This window comes from Vulpes lagopus, chromosome 9 (assembly GCF_018345385.1).
Source record: "Vulpes lagopus strain Blue_001 chromosome 9, ASM1834538v1, whole genome shotgun sequence".
NCBI lineage: Eukaryota > Metazoa > Chordata > Mammalia > Carnivora > Canidae > Vulpes > Vulpes lagopus.
Genome location: NC_054832.1, coordinates 55,051,433 through 55,075,366, shown reverse-complemented (window position 1 = coordinate 55,075,366; position 23,934 = coordinate 55,051,433).

The following is a 23,934-nucleotide window of genomic DNA, read 5'->3' as shown; positions in this document are numbered from 1 at the left end:
AATTGGAGTTGAGTATAGTTATGTATTTTAGGGAAATATAATGAAAAATTGCACAATATTTTTCAATGAGATTTCTTGCCCAAGTTATAGAAGTCCTCATATTTTCTTTAAGACTGCAGTGAGTTTGATATGGGCTGATAAAGTAAAACAAAACGTGGAAATTTTCTATTGGAAACTTTGAGTGCTGATCCAACATTTGCTGAGCAATTACTCTTTATTACACACTGACTCAAGTGATGGTCATTTGAAGGACAATTACAGATCCTTTTTTCCAGGAAGAAAACACTTAATAGTCGTATATTGAATAAATATCTATGGTTCTTAGTTTCAAATACAGAGTAGTGGTAATATTTTCTTTTTAAGATTTTCTTTTTATGTAATCACTACATCCATTATGGGGCTCAAACCCACAGTCCTGTAATCAAGAGACACATGCTCTACTTACTGAGCCCACCAGGCACCCCAAAGCAATGGTAATATTAATTCCTACCTCACTGAGTTGTAAAAAACCAGATGACACAATTCAAGAAAAAATGGCTATTGAAGGAACACTGAGAAAAATATCCAAGAAGATTCTATAACTTGAAAATAATACAAATATTTTCTACTGTTATAAGTGATATTAAGTAATTGACATTAAAAGCTTGCTGTTGTGATATATGCTTTGACTCCTTCAAGAAGCAGCTCCCACCAATGAGCAGTATATAATTATAGGAAGGAAATTTTTCACCTCTGTAGCTGTTAGTGTTCATGTAGCTTGTCAACAGATTGTTCAATATATCATCAGAGAAGTTGGAAACATAAAAGGAAGTGTTGATATTATTTTATCTGGATTAAACCTTTTATAGTAGCTCCTTTGGAGGCTGGCTATACACTGAAAGATCTCGAGAAAAGTATTGATGAGTGTGAATATGCACTGAGCAGTGTCTCCTAATCCCAGATAGATGGGCCACTTTTCATTATCCTACAGTGATTTTTAAAATTTTTTATTGCCTAGTATGTGCCAGGTACTAGAATAGAGGCTGGAGAAATAATAATTTTTTTGAAAATATATTTTCATCAGCTTTCAAGACCTTACAATTGACGGGAATGACAGTTTATGACAAAGAGAAGCAAAACATGCTTACAGAGTACATAAGAACTCAACAGAACTTTGACAGGAATGGCCAAACTATAACTTGAATTATGAGTAGATGTTAGCCAGTCAGAAAGGATTAGGATCGCCAGTGTATATGTCCAGTTGTGAGTGGAAGTTTGGCAACAAGTGGTGTTCCAGGTGGAGGGAACATAAAATTCTAATTTTTAAAAGAGCATCTTTTGTGTAGGCAATCAGGAGTAGTTGAGGATGTGAAGTGTAAGAAGCATGGGCTTGTATATTATTTGTATATTATTATACAAATTTAAATTTATTCTAAAAACAATGGAGGGAAAAAGAAAAGGCCATTGACACATGAGTAAAAAGATGACATAATTTTGTTTCCTAGGAAGATCACTGTTGCAAGTAGAAACAATGGCTTCTATTGAAATGAGAATGGGGCCACTGTAACAGGTAGAAGGCTGTCTCCAGAATCCCAATGACTGTGGCTGAGCCTGCTTAGACAGCAGGCATACTTTTTTAAGAGCAGGACCATCTTCCAGATTCTGAAGTGAATCCATGTCTTTTTCTTCTCACTCCACACCTTTCAAAGGCTTGGTTTTGACAAATTTTACATCAGTTACCCATCATATAACTGTGAGAGAATAATGACTTCATGTAAAATGCCAAGGGAGTCTGAGGAACAAATGGCTGTTTGCTACCAAAAAGAAAATGAATTCAGGAGATCTAAAGCTAGAACCGCTGAAGGTGTGGAGGAGTGTTTTTGAGAGGGGATGAAGGGACTATATCATGAAGCAAAATGCCAGGAAATTAGTGAGCTACCTGAGTAGACAGAAGGCAAGCATGGAGCTGGAAAGTGACCTGTAGTCTGGTGATGGAAGGTAAAGTCAATGATGGGGCCTGGATGGCACTAATCTAAAGAAAAACCAAGAGGATGAAGATGTCAAATGAGATTTGAACCAGAAAAGTAAGATAAAGTGTAAATCAATCCTGGAAATGTAAGTGGCTCCAGGAGGATGAGAGATTATAGGCTGAGAGCAGGTGCACATTGTGTAGATTCTAGATTTGGAATATCTTCTTTGGTATATGCCAAAGAAACATTTAATAAGGATGGGACATAATTTTAAATGGCAAATGCTCATGGGGTATAATTTACATATTGATCCATGGACATTATTCTGATAGAGAAAATATTTCCGATACATAGGACAGTTACATGCCTTGGAAAATTACCTGAGCCTTGAGCTTATACTGAACATGGTACATTGTATATGGAACAGGCTTAATACGGATTTATTGAAGGAATGTCTGTGCAGGAATGTTCTAAGTCACAAAAAAATAAAAAATAAAAAGGAATTGTTTTCATTGTGTCTGATTCCTCTCAAAATAATGCCCTCTGAACTATTTTTATTTTAGCATACTCTTTATATCAGTTACTTTTGCTATGATTTAAATAGATGCTAACATTTATAGAAATGACTAAGATTTTTTTTCCATTTTTCCCAAAGTGTCTTTCTTGTCCTTTATTTCAATTTCTTGTCCTTTATTAATAATCACCATGAGTATATTTCCTCAAGGCAATAGAAGAGGAACAACATTTTTGGAGCACTTTAAAATGTCCTAAAGCAAATTTTTGGAAGTTGATATCCACTAACATGTACCTGGTGATACAAGCTCTTTTACATTAAATACGAGTTTATCTTGTGTCCAAGTTCACCCTAATAATCCCAAAACAAACTTAGCTATAAGAATAAGCAAATGTGATCTTAAGTGTATTTTTATCTCTTCACTCATTTAAACCACAAATATGAGTTATTTTTAAACAAAATTATTAAACTAGGCCAATGAGAGTTTTCTCCAATGTAATTGTTATCACAAGCAGATCACATGATGCCCAGGGTACTAATGGTTCAGTGGTGTGAGTGCTCCTTCTGAGATGACTTGACAAGAGAACCATTAGAGACATTTTGGAAAATGTATTTTACAATAACTTCTCATTGCTCCACCTACTCCCAGCTCTTGTATTTCATGTTACTTTTTCTAACCTTAACAGCACATGTCAGAGTGATTAATAAGGTATTTGGACATTTGTTAATACAACAATATTTATTGAACTTCTGTTATGTTCCAGGCACTGAGCTATATGTGCAGTGATAAGAGCGCTTTGGATCCACATAAATTTGTCTTTAACAGTGAACACTGTTAGCTCCAAGTATTTGTCAGTTTAGTAAGAATTGTCTGTCAGCAATAAGGAGCACTTTCCTGGGCATTGAGACCTGGGATCTAATCTTGGCTCTGCCACTAACGATCTCTGCATCTTTGGACAAGTCACACTAATGGATTCCTGGTTTCAGTTTCCTCACAGGTAAAAAAAGAGTATTGGGCCAGATGATCCCTATAACTAAAACCAATATTGAGAGTCTATGTTCAAACTTTTTTTTTTCACCAAAAATGTGATCTGTAGGTCATTAGTTCTACGAGATGTTAATAAAAGATAGAAGACTAAGTTGACAAAGGGAATATTTTATTACTGCAACATTTTCCAAGAGCCTCATTCTTGTGAACATTGTGAATGTATAAGCCAATGTATGCTTAATACAATGCTTGTTTCCCCAGAAACTCTTCTCTATGCTCAACCTGGAACATCCATCAAATATTCCACCAAACTGTATTGAGTGCTAGGCTACCTCGATGGAAAAACAAATAGCAACAGCAACAACAATGAAAAAAAGTCATAAAATGATTTATGGATTTTACAGAGCAAAGAGGCTACAAAAATATTTTAAATATATTCTATTTTTGAATGTGATAAGTGCTTTGGAGAATAATAGAAAGGAGACAGGGATTTGGAATGCTCCGAAGGGCCTGTCTCAGTGAGAGGCTACCAGTTAAGACATGAGAAGATGAGAGAACAGGTCTATTTGATATCCAACGTAAGATCGGGTGAGAACTCCTGTTTTTATTCCCACAATTCAGAAAAAAAAATATTTGTTAAACTACTAATATGCTCAATTATAATCCAGCGAACATTCACCCACTGCAGTGTTTGCACTGATGATTTTGTGTTCAATTACACAAAAGAACCCGGGCTTCACGAAGCTTATGTTCTAGTGGAGAAGAAAAAATAAATACAACCAAATAGGCCAACCTAGAAAATTAGTACAGATTCTAGTATGGTTTTGAGTGAGGCATGTTAAGGACTAAAACTGAGAATAAGATTCAGGGACATTTTAAATACATTATCAGGAAAACCGTCTTTGAATCAATTGCATATAAAATGAGAGCAAAGGAAGAGAAAGAGAACCAGTCAGCTGAAGAGCTATAGAAAAAATGCTTTTACATGCAGATTTAGCTTTTTTGAGGAATTGAGAAAAAAATGTCACCAGCACTACAGTGTACTGAAGAGAAGAAAAGCAGGCAATTATCAGGAACACTTAATGAAGAGACTTGCAGTAAGTTTTGAATTTTATTCTTTCTAAGACACAAAGCCACAAAAAGATTTAAGCAGAGAAATAACATGATCCCATTTATATTTAAAGAAAAATCCTCTAAAAAAATAAAGAAAAATCCTCTGCTCTGAGTGAGAGAGTGGAGAGACCACGAGCACGGGTTTGAAGGAAGAAGAGGGCAGGTTACGAGAACTTTCACTGCAGATGTGATAGTGGCCTAGATGTAGTTCTGAGGAAACTCTACATTTAGATGCGATAGAGAGCAGGCAAAGTCGAACAGAATAATATTCAAAGCTAAAAAGCAGCCAGTGAATGCGGCGAGAAACCAAAAGAATACGGGGTAGAGGATAGGAGCAAAGAAGAAATGTTTCCAGTGGTCATTGGAAGGCCTCCTTTTCTATTTCATTTTATTATTTAAAGGTCTTATTTTATTATTCAAATTCAACCTACAGATGAGAGGCAGGATGATTTAAATCTTAAATCATAACACTTATTTATGACACTATAATCACAGGATTTCAGAGCATAATCATACAGAAGAAGCAAAAGCCGATACATATTGATGGCTGGAAGAGGAACCTTAATAGTTTGAGCAGTAGTTTAAGAACTGGGTTGATTCAGAAACTTCCCCAAGCCTCAATGTATTTCCATAAACAAGTTATCATTCTTTAAATGGAATCTGTGTGAAGAAATACTGTATTTTAAAATATGGAGAACTGATAGCAGTTCTCTAAAATGAGCGCTGGAAAGCAATGAATCCAGTCTTGCTCCCTATGTCTCAGAAATGGGGACCCAGTCCTCCATCTGCAGCCTCCTCGTGGAACTGCCATCTCTCCGGGAGCAATTTCGGTCTCTATGGAGACTGCCTCTGTTTCAGTCAGTCAATTAGAGGTGAAAGGTATTCCATTTGCAGTCATCTAAGCCATAGAGTCCACCTCTTTTTTTCTTCATTCTTTCAGCCAAATGATATCTTCTTATCTAAGAGGGGAAAAAATATCTGAGTATTGTGGTCATTTAATTTGAGCTTGTTCTGTCCTAGTTACTCTTTTTCCTTTGTTTCAAATGGCAGTGTTCCCTGTAAATCAGATAAAGGACTGTATCATTATGCTATCATCTTTGAAAGCTCCATAATTGTAGCTTTTCTACCCAAGTCACTGAAATAAAACATCTATTTCTACACTAAATATTAATTTATTTCCAGTTGTACTTATTATATTATTTACTTAGGTGATAGTACTTCCAACCCTTCTCAGAGGTGACCCTACAGTAGAGAGAACTATTTTCTAAATAACACATATTTTCACAAAGACAATGAAAACTATCCAGATTAGAAGTTATCCTTGTTCACCACTACTCCATATTTTTCTTCCTAAGAACATAAACGATTGCCATTATTGCTTTAGTTTTTTTTTATTGCTTTAGTTTTAAATGCAGTGATATGAGCTGAAAAAAAGTCACATTGAATGTGATTAGAAAAAAAAAAAGAATGTGATTAGATATAATTTGTTTATGTCCTGATTAGAGCAATTCAGATTTGTGTAAAATGAATGGGAATTTAAAAAAATGAATAACATGAAAATATTTAGCAGAGATAAATTGCTGCTAAGTTTGTTATATTTTTTACTTTTATTTTTTGTTCCTCAAGAAATGTAAAACCTGGTGGCATTTATTTATAATCAGAAACTTCTGCAGTTGCAAATAAGAGAAGCTCAATTCAAATAGACATCAACTGAAAAAAAAAAACTAATGTAGAACTTATCTAAAGAATTTATAGATTCTAGCACAAGCGTGACTATCTCATGGGCTCTTGCATCATTAGGTCTTAATTTCTCCATTTCTTCTATGCTTTTTTCTAAATCTGACTTCATTCAAAGGCAGATGACCCCTTGAAAAACCATTACACCTAAGAATATCTTCAAGTGTACATTTGAAACTTAGAGTGACTGCAAATATTAAAAATTTTTTTTTTGTATTTTTGACTCATTTGTATGATGTACTCAGCCAGTCCTGAACTAACTACAGTGCCCATATTCATAGGTTGATTGCCCAATATGGGGTTCATAAGCCCTCTTGGGGTAGGGTCATAGTCACCAGATTCAACCTGAGTGATTTGGGCCAGAAAAATAGGAGAATGTTTCATGAATAAATGTTAGGTTACTTCTACTAAAAGTAGAATAAATGGGTTATGAGCAAACAGAAATTGAGGAGTTAAATGCAAACCTCACAATTCCTTCATGTTTCCATTCTCGGAACTTGACTTTATTTATCTTTGAAATGGCCACATTTTTTTGATCTATGGACGAGCTCTGTGTATAAGATTCTGCATTCTAAATATTAGTCTCCAAAAAATGACCTACTATCTTTATACTTTTCCAAACTTCTCATCCTTGATATCCTTACTTCATTTCCATGTACACTCGTTGTCCCCTTCACCAGCTCCCCCCCGGTGACCTTCTGTAACTTTCTTGGGTTCCAGGTTCAACCCTTTCAATAATGCTTTCATTGCCATTTTTGGTTCTGTTGTTCTCTGTTTTTCCACAATTCCTACCTTGCCAATCTCGAGTCAAGGTTATGACAACATTAGCTTCCCCTCTTTCTCCTCCTAATCATTGCTTAGCTGGAAAAGTCATGAAACAGCACTGCTTCTTTTCCAACAATCGCATACCAGCCAGCTTCAGATGGGTCCTCTTCCGTCTAGCTATCCTTTCTTTCACTTTAAATTTTTTTTGTAATTTTTATTTATTTATTTATTCATGATAGATACACAGAGAGAGGCAGAGACATAGGTTGACAGAGAAGCAGGCTCCCCATGCGGAGCCTGATGCAGGACTCAATCCCAGGACCTGGGAACATGACCTGAGCCAAAGGCAGATGCTCAACCACTGAGCCTCCCAGATGCCCTCCTTTTCAATTTTGTTTGAACACTACCCTAAACAAGTTACTTCATTTTCTTTATTTTTTCCTTTCTTTCTTTCTTTCTTCTTTTAATTACTTCATTTTCCAGTTCCTTCTTATGAGCATCCGTCTTAGGTTAAATGGCAAAATATGCATGCAGCTTTTTCCAAGTCAAAATCCCTTGATTTTTTTACCTGTTGATTTCAACAAATTAAACATCTTCAGCAGACTTCTTTCAAAGTCTCATCCCTCAAAAATATTTTTCCTTTTCTCATTCTCTTAATATCATACTTCCCCATATACCTCAAATTCAATGATCTTTTAAGAATTCAAATTCACCCTCTTATTTATTTTTCTTTCCATTATCAGACAATTCTCTGGAGAATAGTCTGTACCATTATCTCAATTTCTTGACAAATCCTTAGTAATTTAGAATCTTGTTTCATACTTTTTCCTGAAACTATTTCAGTACTCCCCAATAATGCTTAATAGTATCAACATTTTTCAACATGCAAAATTTGGAGCATGAGGAATTTCATGACTTCTCTATATTAATTGTGTATAGCATTAAATAGCATGAAAATCCCTGTTAATTATATATCTTTAATATATTTTACATCTATCTTATTTTCTCCAAAAGTAACATGACTATTTTGACCCGTGAAATTTACATTGAAGATGCCCTTGATATCATAGGGCCTCGAAGGAGAAGGATAGGATAGCCAGAAGACTTTTGCAAGGAATAAGAATGTTCCATGTCAGGGCCATTATGGGCTGTTTCATTGGGGGAACAGAAATTATTATGGGGGAATTTGACTTATTATGATTAATATGGGGAAACATCAGAAAAGATGCCAGTTATAGGAAATTTAGTATTCCAGGCAAAAATAAGGAAGGTCAAAGAAAAATTAAGTTAATGTGGACATGATCACACCACTTTTGTGTTCAGCTTTGCTCACCTTGTATTGCATACCCAACAGGATTATTTCTAAACCCTCGAACCATCAAACACAGCACTCCTTGGTTTGACACTTACCTGTCCACTCTTTCTTTTTCAAAGTGTTAAAGCACTTTGTATTTAAATACTAAAGAACTGTTTGTATGTCTATGATTATGTTAAGACAGGAATCCCAGTACTCATGTATTTTATGCTTCAACAAAAAGAATAGGTTGTATTCACGTAAAAAGTCCTCTATGCCTTTGTATATTATATTCTTTCTGACTGAAATGCCTGGAAAACTCTGGTTTTCCCTTCACGTAACCTTTTTTTGTGAAATATCCCCTGACCTCTCCAGCTTGGAGGCCGGTGGTACATTTTTGATGTTCTTCCTGAATGTTTGTCTTATCTCTATTTCAGCTATTATCTATGTGGGGCTTTCTACTTAGAGACAAGTCAATTTTTCAGAGAGTAGAAATGAATTGGGCCCAGAAACTCAGACACACTGATACACTCTTTCAGAAACCTGACACAGAAAAGAGTTGGTTCAAGGGAACACCTTGTGTTTAAGACAGGAAATACCTCTTCCTGAGTCATTCTGGTACTTAGCCATGACTTTGGGGAGATGGCCTCATATGGATAGTGAGCAAAACAGTTCTTTTTTTATGATTTTCTTTACTTATTAATGAGAGACACACAGAGAGAGGCAGAGACATAGGCAGAGGGAGAAACAGGTTCCCTGCAGGGGCCTGATGCAGAACTCAATCCCTGGTGAGTTAAAGGCAGACACTCAACCACTGAGCCACCCAGGTGTCCCTAAAAGAATTCTGAGACAGACAAGGTTGTCTTCTTTCTTAGAGCTAGAATAATTTATTTGCCACCACAAAGAACTATCATACCAGAAACTAATTTTCTCATAATCCATTTAAGTTAAGGCATAAACATATGATCTGATTTTGGTCAATATAATTGGAAAGAAAGTTTGTTGGATGGATTTTTCTAAAAAGAATTTTCTCTCTAATAAACACACACACACACACACACACACACACACACACACACAGAGGGAAATGTCCTCAACTTTAATCAGATGTGATTTTGTTTACATATGAAGCCTGAAACTGCCACAGCCATCTTGTACAATGTGTTCAGAGCAAGCCAAAGAACCAGGCACCCTTTCTGAGGATGAAGAACAGTAAATAGAAAGAGCTTTGCCTCCTTGAACACGTTGTTGAACAGTTGAACATATGGTCTTCTTATCAGGTGATATGGTAAATATTATTTATTGCTTAAGCTACTTTGAATTATATATTGTGATGCCCTGAGACAGAAGTTTCTGAACTAATAAGAACTCAAATCTATAACATTAGAAATTTAGGCCCAAGGAATGTGGGCTGCTGAAAACTGATTATAAGACTGTAGGAAAGAGTTGTTCCCTCTTCTGTTCTTCCCTATCCTTATGCCTGAATAATTAAGGTGGGACCAATGTTTGCACCACACCTTGATCCATGAAGTAGTCTCTAGGCTCGGTACATCAAATAGTTCTCTATGTCTCAGTTACTGTGCATTCCTCCATCAATTTATTATTGAACAATGAGAAAAAAAACATACCATGGCAGCCAAATCACCAATTCTCAACAACCAAATTGTGAGGCAATAACAACAGTAGTCAAGGGAACAGAATCTTCATTGATCTAAATAAACTTTTTATTTTAACTACCTCAAAAAGGTAGTAATGAAGTTTGATTATTTGAATCAAATAAGTATTCCATGGGTGTAGGAGGCTGGACCTTATGGAAGAAGAAGAAATTAATTAGTTATAATTAATTAAAAACACTTCTTCAGTACCTTTTATATTATAAGTTTTGCATTAAGTGCTATGGATAAAAGGGAACATGACAAGGCAAATTCCATTTCTTGCCTTCTTGGAACTTCTACTCTAGCACAGTTGGCACTATGGGTGAAGAAAGCTGGTGATAACAATAATCACGGAAGCAACATAGTTTTGAATTGTGCTAATTTTGAAGAAATCAAAACAAGGTGAAGGAATAGGGAGGGTCTGGCTGTAATTACTTTATTTGGATGTTCCAGGAAAGCCTCCCTGAGAGTGTGATATTTGAATTAAGAATGGTAGAGGAACAAATAATAAAAAGACTAAGGAAAAAGGAATTCCAGGCAAGGAAAGAAAGAAATGCCAATACCCTATGGTAAGATTTACTCAGTGTTGGAGGGATAGGAATAAGATCAAGTTAGATAGAAAGAAGAATGTAGTGAATAAAAGGAAAACCTTATGATGTGACATCAGGAAAGTAAACAAGGACCGCCATATGGAGTCTCCTAAAGATAATCCATAATGAATATTTCAAATTTTAATCTAATTGTATGAGAGGTCAGTGTAGAATTTTAAGAAGTGAGAAATAGTGTGATTTAGGCTTTGAGAAAAAAACCTCTAGCTTCTCTGTAGAAAAAGTGCTTCAAGTGCTCTTAGGGTTGGGTGTCACAAGAGTGGAAGTCTTAGGAAACATGCCATTTGTCCAACTGAAAAATGAAATTGGTTAGAATTTGGGTAGTCAATAGCAGAGATAGTACTAAGTTATTGAATATTTGGAAGTAAAATGAAAATAACTGCTAAATAAAAATTCCAACTTGAACATTATATATATATATATATATATATATATATAGAGAGAGAGAGAGAGAGAGGAAGACAGGGGAAGGTGGTGGTAAATCTAAAAATAGAGGTTCAATTTGAAGCCATGTGACAAAGTGACAAAAACTCTAGTTATTTTTGTTGAGTATATGCATGTGTATATATATGATTGTGTGTATTTGCATATATGTGTTTAAATACTATCTCCAACTAGTTGCTCCTGCTCTTTAGGAAACAAAAGAATAAATGTAGCATAAAGAATGAATGGAGATAAGCATGTAGGTAGGTGGTACCATTATTTTTCTGGGATGGTCATTAAAATAAAAAAAATACATATATTAGAAATGCCCGTTAACTTCTTCTGAGAAGGAATAAAGAAACCTGGATTTCTAATCTGAGTAACATAAGACATTACTTGAAATTAGTGGAATGGAGACATCGAGAATTCTGTTTAGACACATTCGCTTGAATACAGCTATCAGACCTAAATGTAGTGGTAGTAAGTTGCCAGTTTGATACTGAACTCTGGTTTTCAAGTGAGATATAAAGGCTGAAGCGGTGAAAATGCAGATTTGAAACATGTCGACTCAAGAATAAATGTACTTTTGTAGAAAATATCTTATATGAAATTGTGGCTTTCATATTTTTGTTCTATGCTTCTTCCTATTCTGTAATACAATATTTAGACTGAGATACATCCACATAAACAATACATTATTGAACTCCAAAGTGAATTTTTATTTTAAATATTTTTACATATGAAAGCACAGGACTATTACTAATACTGGTATTCTAAACACAATGATCACTAAAAAAAATCAAAATTTTATTGGGAACATTTACTTAATCCTGCAGACAGTAAATATAAGAATGAAAAGGTAAATTATGTAAGATATATAATCTTTATATTTCAAGAACTGAATGGTATTATCTTTTATTTTGTTTTATATTGTTTGAAGGTCTGTATTTCTTCAATTCTATAAATGTAAGCAATATAATATTTCCCATGTTGCTAATGGAGCTTGAAATTAGGGGAGCAGCTTGTGTATCAGCATCATGATGATGTCAGCAATTCACATGAAAAATGAAACATAACCAGTACAACTTCTACAGCCACAAAAAATAGTCAGCTTTCCATATTTGAAATTGGCTGACCATATACAATTATAGATGTGCAGGAAAAGAAAACATTCTCTTCTCTAGGCTTTGCAAAACCAGTAGCAAGTTTGTTAATGAAGAATCCTGTAAAGCTATGCACACAATAAAATACTTACTTTTGACTTCAAAGTCTATATTATAAAATTTAATATTGGGTCTATATATCACTGTAGGAGGTAAGGTTGGGTAATTACTATATCAATAAACCCCATTTATAAAATCATTAACTTTTTTTCAACTAAAATTACATTCTAGATTATATTCAATTTGTCTGTATTTAATTCCTAAATATACTATGATAATTCAGTTTCAACCAAAGGTATACTGCTATGACCAAATAACAGAAATAGTGATAAAATTATCAAAATTTAAAAAATTAAATCAGTATTCTGAAGCCAAGAACGTTGATTCAACATGAATTATGTACATATTTTCACATTAACTTTCTCCTAACTTTATAAGATAATTTTAATGAAGATGAGAAACATTTTTTTTTTGGTAGAAAAATAAAACTGTAATGAAAACCACCCAGAATTTATTAAAAGGCTTACTCTTATTGATCCTTACTTGAAAGCTGATCCTCAAATTATAACGTATGTGAAATATGGCTGTAAAGCTACATAACTGATAATTCATTGTCATGAGGGAATGAAACATCCCGTTTCTTAGGAAGAGTAAAGAATTTCTTTTCACAAGTTCCCAGATTGGTCTCCAGTGGAGCTTACGTAGCTCCTATATATGATAGTATACTTTTATCCATTGAATGTGGATTCAACTTTTGGAAAATGTCCAGCAGAATAAGAATCAGGACTGTGCATAAAGTAATAAAGGAATTCGTCATCATGTATAAAGTGCATTTGAGATATTGAAATTGAATTCAGGTTCTGAAGACGACTTAAAAAAAGTTCATAAGGAATTCATACTGTCCTCCTTTTGAGGTTCTCTTTCTATCCAGCTACATTGAAGTAGTAAATTAATAAAAATCTCTGTCTCTGTCTCTCTTTTTCTCTGCTCTCTTCTGTCAGATTAGCAAAATATAATGTGAGAGAAAAATCATCAAATTATTTAGCATTTTAGAATCATGTGCCTATTTCGCAGATTAATTCTCTACTCCCCTAGAGCATGTGGTGTTCAAGAAATCTATAAAAATCTTCTGATGATCTGTGAGTCTAATGATCTTATTTGAAAATCATTCCAACAGTAAAGTCACACATTCGATTTATATAAAATGCATAGACAAAGCCACTTTCCTTAAATTTCAGAGTATAGAATATTCATTTTTTTAAAGCTATGGCAAATGCTATGTGACAGAAGTTTAGAAAGGACTAAAAATGTATAGTAAATGTTCAATTAAGTTTTTAAACTTATTAATCTAGTGGTGAAACAAACATTTTAGAAAAGCTAAAGAGAACATAGCTGCTTCAGGGAGAGTTTTATATTGGTAAGGGGTATGGGATTATGGTTTCTTTTTTTTTTTTTAACCTTCTAATGAAAGGAAACATCTATGAGCATTTCACTGAGCAATAATTTGACATCTGTCTTTCACTTTCTTCAATTTTTTTTTTTACTATTCCAGACTTCTGTTGTTTTTCTTAGATTGGATTATGTATATGCTTGTACTTCAGTGGTCATATATTTAGACAGCATAAACTGTACTAGAATTTCATCTTTTCATTTGGCCTGACTGGTTGCTCACCACCAATGTCTAGAAATACTTCTCTTTGCTTGATGAGATTGAGTTTCCCTTGGCTTACCTTTCCTGGACGTTTTCCTTCCTTCTATTACTTGTATATTCTTTGAAAATAGAGAACAGATCTTTATTTTTTTTCTTCCTCAGCTTTGTTGAAATATATTTGATATGCAACATTGTATAGGTTTAAGGTGTACAGCATGATGATTTGGTACATGTATGTATAGCAACATGATTACAGTAAGGTTAGTTAACTAGGCCATCTTCTCCCATAATTACCTTTGTGTGTGTGTGTATATATAAGAGTGTGTAACATCTACTCTCTTAGCAACATTCAAATATATAATACAGTATCCTTTTAAAATATTTATTTATTTGACACAGAAAGACAGACAGACACACACACACACACACACACACAAGCCAGGGAGCAGTGGAGGGAGAGAGACAAGCAGACTCCCCCTGAGTAGGGAGCCCAATGGGGAGCTCCGTCCCAGGACCCTGGGATCATGACCTGAGCCAAAGGCAGACGTTTAATGGACTGTGCCACCCAGTTGTCCCAGTATATACAGTATCCTTAACTCTAGATGTCAAGTTGTACATTAGATCCTCAGTCTCTCCAGATGTAAATTGTTCACAATGATTGTTCAATGATTCAGGTGGAATAATATAAGGGCCAAGGTTAACTTAAAATGATATGCTTTTATGTATTTATTTTATCTATGAAGGCGTGACTAAGGAAGTCACACTTTATGAACTTCTTCATTTTTCTCATTATATTTTTCTTCATTTTTTGTGAGTTAGGTTAAAGCAATATTTCCACACACCTTTTATAAAGTATTTAGAATAACAAAATTTATGATTGAGGAAGTATTTGATTTCCTAAACATGCTACTTTGTTCAGCTATGTTCTCCATTCTGTGCTTTCTTTTTTATGTAATTGTCACTCAAAATAATTATGTATATACATTTGTTTCAGTAGAAAGAGAAAGCTCAATTGAATCTGTACCTTTTAAATGCAGATTACAGCAATTACTTCTCAATTTCTTACACTATCTAAATTCTTAAATCTTGCCACCTAACCAAATCTTAAAGCTCAAAACCATTATTTCCTTTTCCTTGAATGGTAAAATAACAATAAAATCTAAGAGCAAGAAGGATGAAAGAGGTAGAGGTGATTATATAAGACATTTTCTAATGTGCCTTAATCAAGGCAAAAGTAGTTCTTTCCACTTGCTAATTTACATGATAGAAATTGATCTTTAATGTCTTTCAATATCCTGCTATTTTCTATTGTCAATAAATTTCTGGCCCTGTAACTATTCTAACAAAACTCAATTATAGATAAATATTTTTATTGTCTCTGTAATTTTAAATATATTTTATCCTATTTTGTCTCCCTCATTCATATTCAACTTAGCTCCTCTCTCTATGATATCCATACAATTTTAATATTTTCACTTTTCTCTCAGTCTTAATTTCTCATATCCATATTATTTTATATCAGTTTTTCTCAATTGTCTCTCCAAATTGTCATATATATTACAGTTTATATTGCTGCCTTATTTTATCCAGATTAGCTCCTTAGTGTTTTTTTCTTCTGCAAGGGACATCTAGACTTCCTCCCTACACTTTTTTTTTTTAAAAGGTATTTTGCCAACCACTGTAATTACATCTTCCTGCAGATCTCTGATTTGGAGTATAAGGTAAAATGAAGAGATGAAGTCTCCTTTGAGGGTTTGGGTTCCTGTAGTGGATGGTAGAGATGCAATTCTCATGCAAATACCTTACCCAGATAGACTCTTTTAAAAGGGTGAAAGGTAGATTGCTCCATCAGAGTCTCTAGCATTAAAGTGGGATGTTGGAATCTTAAAAATGCAGAGTGAGTGTGTTGTGTAGAAAATAGACATACTTAACTTAATTTGAATTATCCATTTACTTATGTTTTCATAAGTGTCCTATTAACTAATAGCAGGTTTTGATATACTGTGTGTGAGTGATAGCCATCCCTCATTTCAACTGCAATAAATCTATCATGCAGCTTCATAGATTTATATTGTCTAAATCTTCAGGCAGACATTCAGTTATTCAGCATTCTGTAGAGTTTTATCAAAGTCTACCATACACGAAGCCATTTATGATTGATGGCATAACAAAAAGCAGGATTTGAATGTTTCAAATTTACCAACTCACACACTTTTTAAAGAATGGATTGCCTGTCACTTTTCCTTCTTCTTTCACTTTCTGCCTACCCCCACTTTCTCCTCCGTTAGGACACTCTGATGCTACATGTGTTCCATCAAGCCTTAAAGGTCTAACTGAAAATGACATGATGATTCTCTTTTACCCTCTCTCACATTAATGTTCAATACCTGTATTTTACAAGGAAACTGCCACAGAAAGCTACGTGTTTCTTATGTCAGGAGTCATTGATTGTTTTTATGTACTACCTTGTCTTTCTCTTTGCTGTAGTTATACATCTACACAACCTACATCATAATTTTTTATTTCATTTACAATTCCAGGAAGAGGGAGGAAGAAGTCAATGACATAGTTATAGTACTTTGGAAAACTGGTTCATGTAATCAATGGACAAGCTAGGCTTTGAGTGTAACCTGTAAAATTGAAAGATAAAGATCAGGAAAAGGACAACCAGGTTAGAGAAGGGCCACCTTCTTTAATTGAAGCTAACAACTCATTACTGATATGATTAAGGTGCCTCCCAGAAGTCATTAATAAATGTAAATGAAGATGGAAATTTTTAAAATTTTAATATGAAAAGGGAGCATGTTAAAATGAGAAAAAATGGTATAATAACAGGTACAAACTCAATGATGATGATCATCAAAGAGCCTGGGGGTGGGGGGAAAAGAAGTTGAAGAACATATGGCTCCAGCACAGTGCCTAGGTTGGGTAAGCTCTAATGCTAAATAAACAGAAGTATCTCAAAGTTTAGCATATAATTCATTAGACTACAATGTTTGATAGAATCACACCCATGAAAATTCTCAATTCTCTTGAACTGATTCTGTATTTACCAAGCTATCTAGGGGAAAAAACATCTTGAAATAGCCTATCTAAAAAGAAATGTATAAAAACAAAAGAAAAAGAAATGTATTTGACCAATGTTGATGTTTCCCTTAAATATGTATAATGTGGCCAATTAGTCACTGCTTTTCAGCTTTATTCAAGAGATTGACTCTCATGTTATAGTGAATTTGTTTATCCAGATCTAAACAAAAAGAGCAGAGATTGAGTATAGAAATTTAAATTTCTTTCTCTACTGTGTCAACATTGACTTCATACTTGGGAGCCTTTGACTATAATACCTCAATTGCTTTATATTTTTATTATTTTTAAGTCCCTATCACCTCAAGTGATGCTATGAATAGAAGTATGAGGATTAACAATTTTTTGAAATATATGAAAAACTACATAAAGCAAGAAATTTGGTTGTTCACATATTTAACCTTGGGAAATATAATAAAATCGAATCTTTATCTCTGCAAATGTGCATAATAATGCAAAATCTAAATATACATTCTTCTTAAATCTATCTTGGAATAGCACCCCATGGAGCTTTGGAACCCTGATAAGACTTCACAGCATGAAAGAAACATTGAAAAGAGGTAAGAAATTCCTGAGAAAAGAACAATCACCCTTGAATCTTCTATAAGAGAAACAAAGGAGGCAAAAGCTAGGAAAATTTGGATTCTCATTAACAAAATGTTCACTAGAGGTTATAACACTTTTCCTTTCCTTCCTGTGCTCTCTGCATTCATCTAACACTATGACTCATTCTTTCATCTTCTAACAGATTCTAGGGACCATCTAAAATGTATGATCCATAAATACAATGAACTTATTTTATTCATTGGTGTATATGCTGAACCTATAAAATTAAAAAAAAACAACTCTAGCATAAAATTCAATTAATGTTTCTGAACAAAATGCCTGATTAAATTTAGTCATGGTGTTGAAGCCAATGTCTTCCATTCTAATCTTTTTCAGCCACTACTGGAGATCAAAGGTTTAAATAATGCAAACATGAGTTTGCACAGCAGTTGAGAAAGATCATGTTGATATTTTAGCAAATGGTCATTGTTTTCCCATTATAATCTATTTTCTTTTCTTTAATCCTCCTTAGTTGCTGCAAAAGAAGTAAACTGAACTGAATTATGCAGATAGTACCACTTACAGATTTACCTTTGATATTACATTTTGCATTTGAAATAAATTGGTAGGAATAATATTGTATAATAGAATAACATTACTTGTGTGAAATCGCTTTCTCTGAAAGAGAGATAACATATACCTCTACAATTTAAGATATCCTATTTTATTTCTAGTTGTCTGACATTGAGAATGTTATTTAATTTCTGTATTGCCACAGTTTCATCACCTATAGAAAGAGAATATTAATGTTCCCTATTTCCCATTGTTGGTAAGTTTATTAAAGGAGATGAACTCAATACATACAAACTACATTACACAGGAGATGGCACAGAGTGAGAGCTTCATAAATATCAACTACTCTAGAATTACTGTCTATTTATTTCCGAGAATAAGACCAGGTGGATGATGGGATTGCCAGTACTTCTAAGTTTTGTGTGTGCTATTCTGCATTGTATAGCTGCCCATGGATTATTCTATAATCAGAAATAAGCTATTTTCATTTTAGATAAATGACTATATTTTGAGAGATATGCTATTGAATTTTGCATAATTCTACTACTCTACTCAAATCAAGCCACTTTTTCTTCAGCTTTCACTGCTACTCTGAACACTCAAGTCTTCTCTTTAAGATTTGTTTATCCCAGTCTCCTTTAGAGTTATCACTTAAAATTTTTAAAAAATACCTAAATGCACCAAATTTCTACTGAAGAACTTTGTCAGTAAAAATGCAAGTTCTATAGCATCATTTCTCTCTTTAGTTCTTCATTATTGCTAAACATAATAATTATAAAATTCATATCTGATACAAGAGTATTCATTTATATAATTATGAACTATTGCAGGAGAAATGCACCTAATTGCTAAGTTATTTTGAATTCTTGAAATTACATAGTAAAAATGATTGCAGTCCTTTTGGGGCCAGGGCTGCTCATTATTCATCTTCATATTCCCAGCCTCTCACATAGAGCATGATAAATGAAGTATTTAAATAGAATTTGTCAAGAAAGTTCTCATTTCTATGGTTCCTTACAGTAAAATAAAATTTAATGATTCAAAGAAAAAACATCAAAAGTGAAGTTATTCATTCATTCTATTTCTCACATATTTTTATTGTGCCAAAGTCAAAGTTAGTACAAAAACAAAAACTCTATATGCCTAAATTTTAACTTTACCATTGAAGGGTCCATGGCATTAAATAATTGGTTAATTAATTAATTAATAACATGCTCTTCCTAAAATGTTTAAAAGTATTTCCTATACAGTAGGTGTTGCCATGTCTTGGTAAAAACCAAAACATATGATTTAATTAAATAAATATTTAAAATGTGATATTATTGTAAATGAATTCAGAAATCAATGTTATAACTACATGATTTGTACAAAACCCTGCAATTTTGTTTCCATGTGTGGCTATTAAGATGGACCTTATAAGTCATTAAGAATTCACAACATTAATGTCCATCACCCAGGACATTAAGGAGAGCACGTGATGTAATGAGCACTGGGTATTATATAAGACTGATGAATCATGGACTTCTACTACTGAAACCAATAATGCATTTTATGTTAATTAATTGAACTTAGATAAAAATTTTAAAAATTCACAACAGAGTTTTAAGGGCTTAAACATCTAGGAAATACATGGAAGGGAAAAAAAGAAGCCAAGTCTCTAGGAAAACCCTTCCTGTCATGCCAACAAGACCAAACAGGGCCTTCGCCAACTCATAAATGCTGCAAAAGCTCCCTAACTAGCATTATTGTTTCTTCATGATAAATTCACTCTATCTTTCCTACATGAGCTTGGAAACATTACCAAACTCAAAAGGGGCTTGGGTGGAAGGATCACTCCTGAGAGCTTTCACCTATTTCCTGTTGCTAAGGAAACCACTTCCTTTGTACATGTTCAGAATGGCAGGTTCCTTTGAATCCTGCCTTTCAAGCTCTATTTTTTAGAGCAAACATATAGATATATAATCCATTTTTTGAAATGTACACCGATTTATAAGTTTCTACTATCTGGTGAAGAAGTTTCCTTTAATATATATGTTTGCAGATAGAAGAAATGTTGGAGATAGACAACTTCTTTTTGTTGTTTTATATTTTGCAAAATCTATAGTGCTTTCCAATCCACAAAAGAGTCTGTAAATCCAAGATATTCCTATAACTTGTGAATATGTATATATCAACATTGGCTGAAATAATTTATAACTTTTGATATTTGATAGATTTGGGAGCAATTATGTTTCATTACTCCATTGTGACAAAGTTATTATACATTAACTTAATTGCTTGGAAATTCTTTATTGAGACAATATGTATCTTCTTTCTTTCTTTCTTTCTTTCTTTCTTTCTTTCTTTCTTTCTTTCTTTCTTTCTTTCTTTTTTTTATTTAAAAATGTTGTGGAAATGTCCCAAGTTTGCTTGTTTAAACATTTTGTGAAAAGATTAGCTCAAATGCTAGATTTCAATAAATTGGCTTTCAAAGATAAAAGATGAGAATTGGAGTTCCATTATACCACAATGATTGCTGTGTATTTTCGCCAGCCATTAACAACAGCATGTGTGGACATTGGCCATAAATACTAGCTGATTTCATAACTTGGATTGTAAATGCTATAATTATATGTTGTAATTCACATTATACAACTGAGAATCATAGCCCAGTCCACAGCTTTATTACAACATTCTCATTAATGCCCTGTTTATTTGAGATCTTTCAAAGAATTCCTTTGAGCACCCATCATGATATTTTTAATTATACTCTTTATATCTCTTCAAAATGTTTTGGACCTGTCTTACATGCTTTGATGTGCATAGTGCCTTAAAACCACAGACTATAAACCCAAATTACATCACCACAAAGTTAAAATGGTTTTGATTATTGTATCTATAAAATAATTTTCTTCACGTGTTTATATCTATTCAGTGATTATAGCTTCTGCTGAAAAAAATTTGTTTTCAATTTCAGTTCTAGAGAAAAGTATACTCTTAAGCATTAAATTGACTTATTTAATTGACTTCTACAATTGTGTACTATTATGCTTACTTATTTGACTTGACTATTGCCTTCAGTCTAACAGCCATTGATATAATGCCACATTTCCTGCAGAGACAATGTTGTTTTATGCACAAAGAAAAATGTTAAAGCATAAATATGTTTTAATTTCAAGGAGACTATTTCACTGACAAGAATAAGAATGCATGATAATTTAGTTAACTCACTGTGCTTTTTTTTTTTTTTTACAGTAGATGTTCAATAAAGACATTTATTCGGAAATGTTAACCATTCATTTTAATGCAATAAAATTGTGTGTTTATATTTACCTACTACAATTTGGGGGCATATTCAGGGCTTCACACTTCCACTTTTTATCATCTGGTTACAGAATTGATTTAAAATTTCAATATTCGACACTATTTTCATTCCATAGAGACCCATATTCATTCTTATTTCACTAGTCAGTAATGTATTGGCACTTTGATTTTAAAAACAAAACAATTGCTTTGGTTCATCAGTTTTCTATTTTGCCTCTGGTAGTATAACGTTCGATGGCTTTTGTTGGCTTATTGCACTTTAATTAGCATGATGCTGTGTGCCTTTAGTAGCGTGCTGCTATGCTACCCTTAATTGAAATCTTTCTCTTGTGTCTGTGATCATTATATCACCTTGATGCCTGAAACCGCTGCTCTTATGGACTATGTGGTAATGTCGCATTAGCCCTTTGAAGCTGGGAAGTTTGATTAGCAGGATCAGATGAGCTGCTAGAGGGTGTCTGATTCTCAGCTCTAGTATCTTCAAATGCATTTTACAAATTACCTACTTACCTTAATACTATAAATATGCAGATATTACAAACCACTTACTGTAAAAAGTGAAATTTTACAGTGGAAAATTATTTCCTTGCATACACTTTGATTTAAAGGTCACAGCATCAGAGTGTTTGATGAAGATATTACTTCCCTTTTTGAATCCAATGGAAAATAGGCTTAAATGCAAGGAAAGGTGCATGAAATCACTTTCTTTTCCATCTGTCTTTCCTTTGACTCTAGAATATTTACACAACATATTCTAAGTGGTTGTTTCTTCCTTGTGGATTTTCTCCACTTCTTTTATGAGGCAGTAGGACAGTTATTTTTAAAAGTTCTTAGAATGCCTCTGTAGGATGATTGGGTCATGCATTTCTTATGATTATATCGAAAGGAATATAATCAAAGGTCAAAACCAAGCATTTTAAAGAACATGCAGTATTCCTTTGTCGAGGTAAGGATTTTGTCCCCACCAAAATGTCTTAAACTGGAAAAAGAAAACAAATAAACAAAAGCAAGCATTATGCATCTTCAGGAGGGTGTGCACAAAAGTAATCATGAGGCAGAAACTGGAGAGTTTAATCACAGCTGACTACCACAGAGGGCTGGAAAATTATGGAACAAGAATAGCTTGCAGACTGATCAAGGAAGCTTTTCAAAGATACACAGGATCTAGAAATAACTGCTTCCCCCCAATTACAATTTTTTAAAGTGGATAGAAAAATATGCAGCAAGGAGTAACACAGTCTTGTTGAAAATTAAATTGTCCCCTTTTCTTCAGCAAAGCTTAAGCAACATATAATCCATTACATTTCGAAGAATATAACTTGGTCAGCAAACAACTGGGCCATTCTCATGGCCTGCAGAGCAGCCAATGATCCCAAAGTTCTGGCCCATAAGATCCTGGATGACTGAGTTGGAACTTAAGAGGTGATAGCGGAAGTAAACCCTGCAGTAAAAAGCCTAGAAATAAATAGACTTAAAGTTAGCTGTGTTCTTTGATGGCATGATTGTAGGCCATTTCCTTCTTCGTGATAATTTGAACAGTAAGAAGTTTATACAATGAGCAATCATATTTATTTATCTTATTTTTTTAAGATTTTAAAAAATTTATTCATTTGAGAGAGAGAGAGAGAATAAGAGAGAGAGAGAGAGAGAAAGAGAGAAAACTAGCAGGGGAGAGAAGCAGAGGGAGAAAGAGAAGCAGACTCTCTGCTGAGCAAGGAGCCTAACGTGGGGCCTGATCCCAGTACCTGGAGATCATGATGTGAGCCGAAGACCGATGCTTAACCATCTGAGCCACCTAGACGTCCCACGAACAAGCATATTTATAGTCAATCTTCATGAAGACTTTCTTGTGAGTCTAGGTCCATTTGGGGATATTCAGGTATTTCCTGCTGGGTTGATGCACAGCTAAATTACTGAAGCATAAATTATTATGCTCAGGATCCCATATGCAACTTGTTCTTTGTGACACATTTCTTTCTATCAAGTGAACTTTGATAGTCAAGGGAGTGGCGTTTTTGAAATCTAGCTAATTTTATTTGGGAGCATATTATGGTTTAGCAGCATATGTGCATGTAGTTTGTAGTCACTGCTACTAGTTATTAGTGATTGTTCCAGTACAGGAATACTGCCCTATGTGCTGTGTAACCCATCTGGTGTCATAGCTCAAATAGGCAAGGAAAGAACCATATATATGGCAACGTAAATGTGCTTTCTTGGGGTCTTCTACCAAAAGTGTGTGGCAAAGTGGATAAATGTACAGAAATTGTCCGAGGAAATTTCTTCTATTCATCAGACATGTAATATTTTAAGCAAAAGATTTGATTTTTCATTCAAAGCCAATCAATATGGAGGTACTTTCCTGTTAAGACTAGACATGCTTAAACAATATATACAAGTAAGTACAGTACATCACACATTTTTATTGATAGATTTTTATTGAGGGAATCACATGTAAAAAGAATTTTTCAAATTTCCTAGTTAAGACTGGTAGCAATATTACAAACCATGAATATATTTTCATGTGACAGTGCAGATTTTATTCATGTCAACTATCAGTCATAAAAAAGT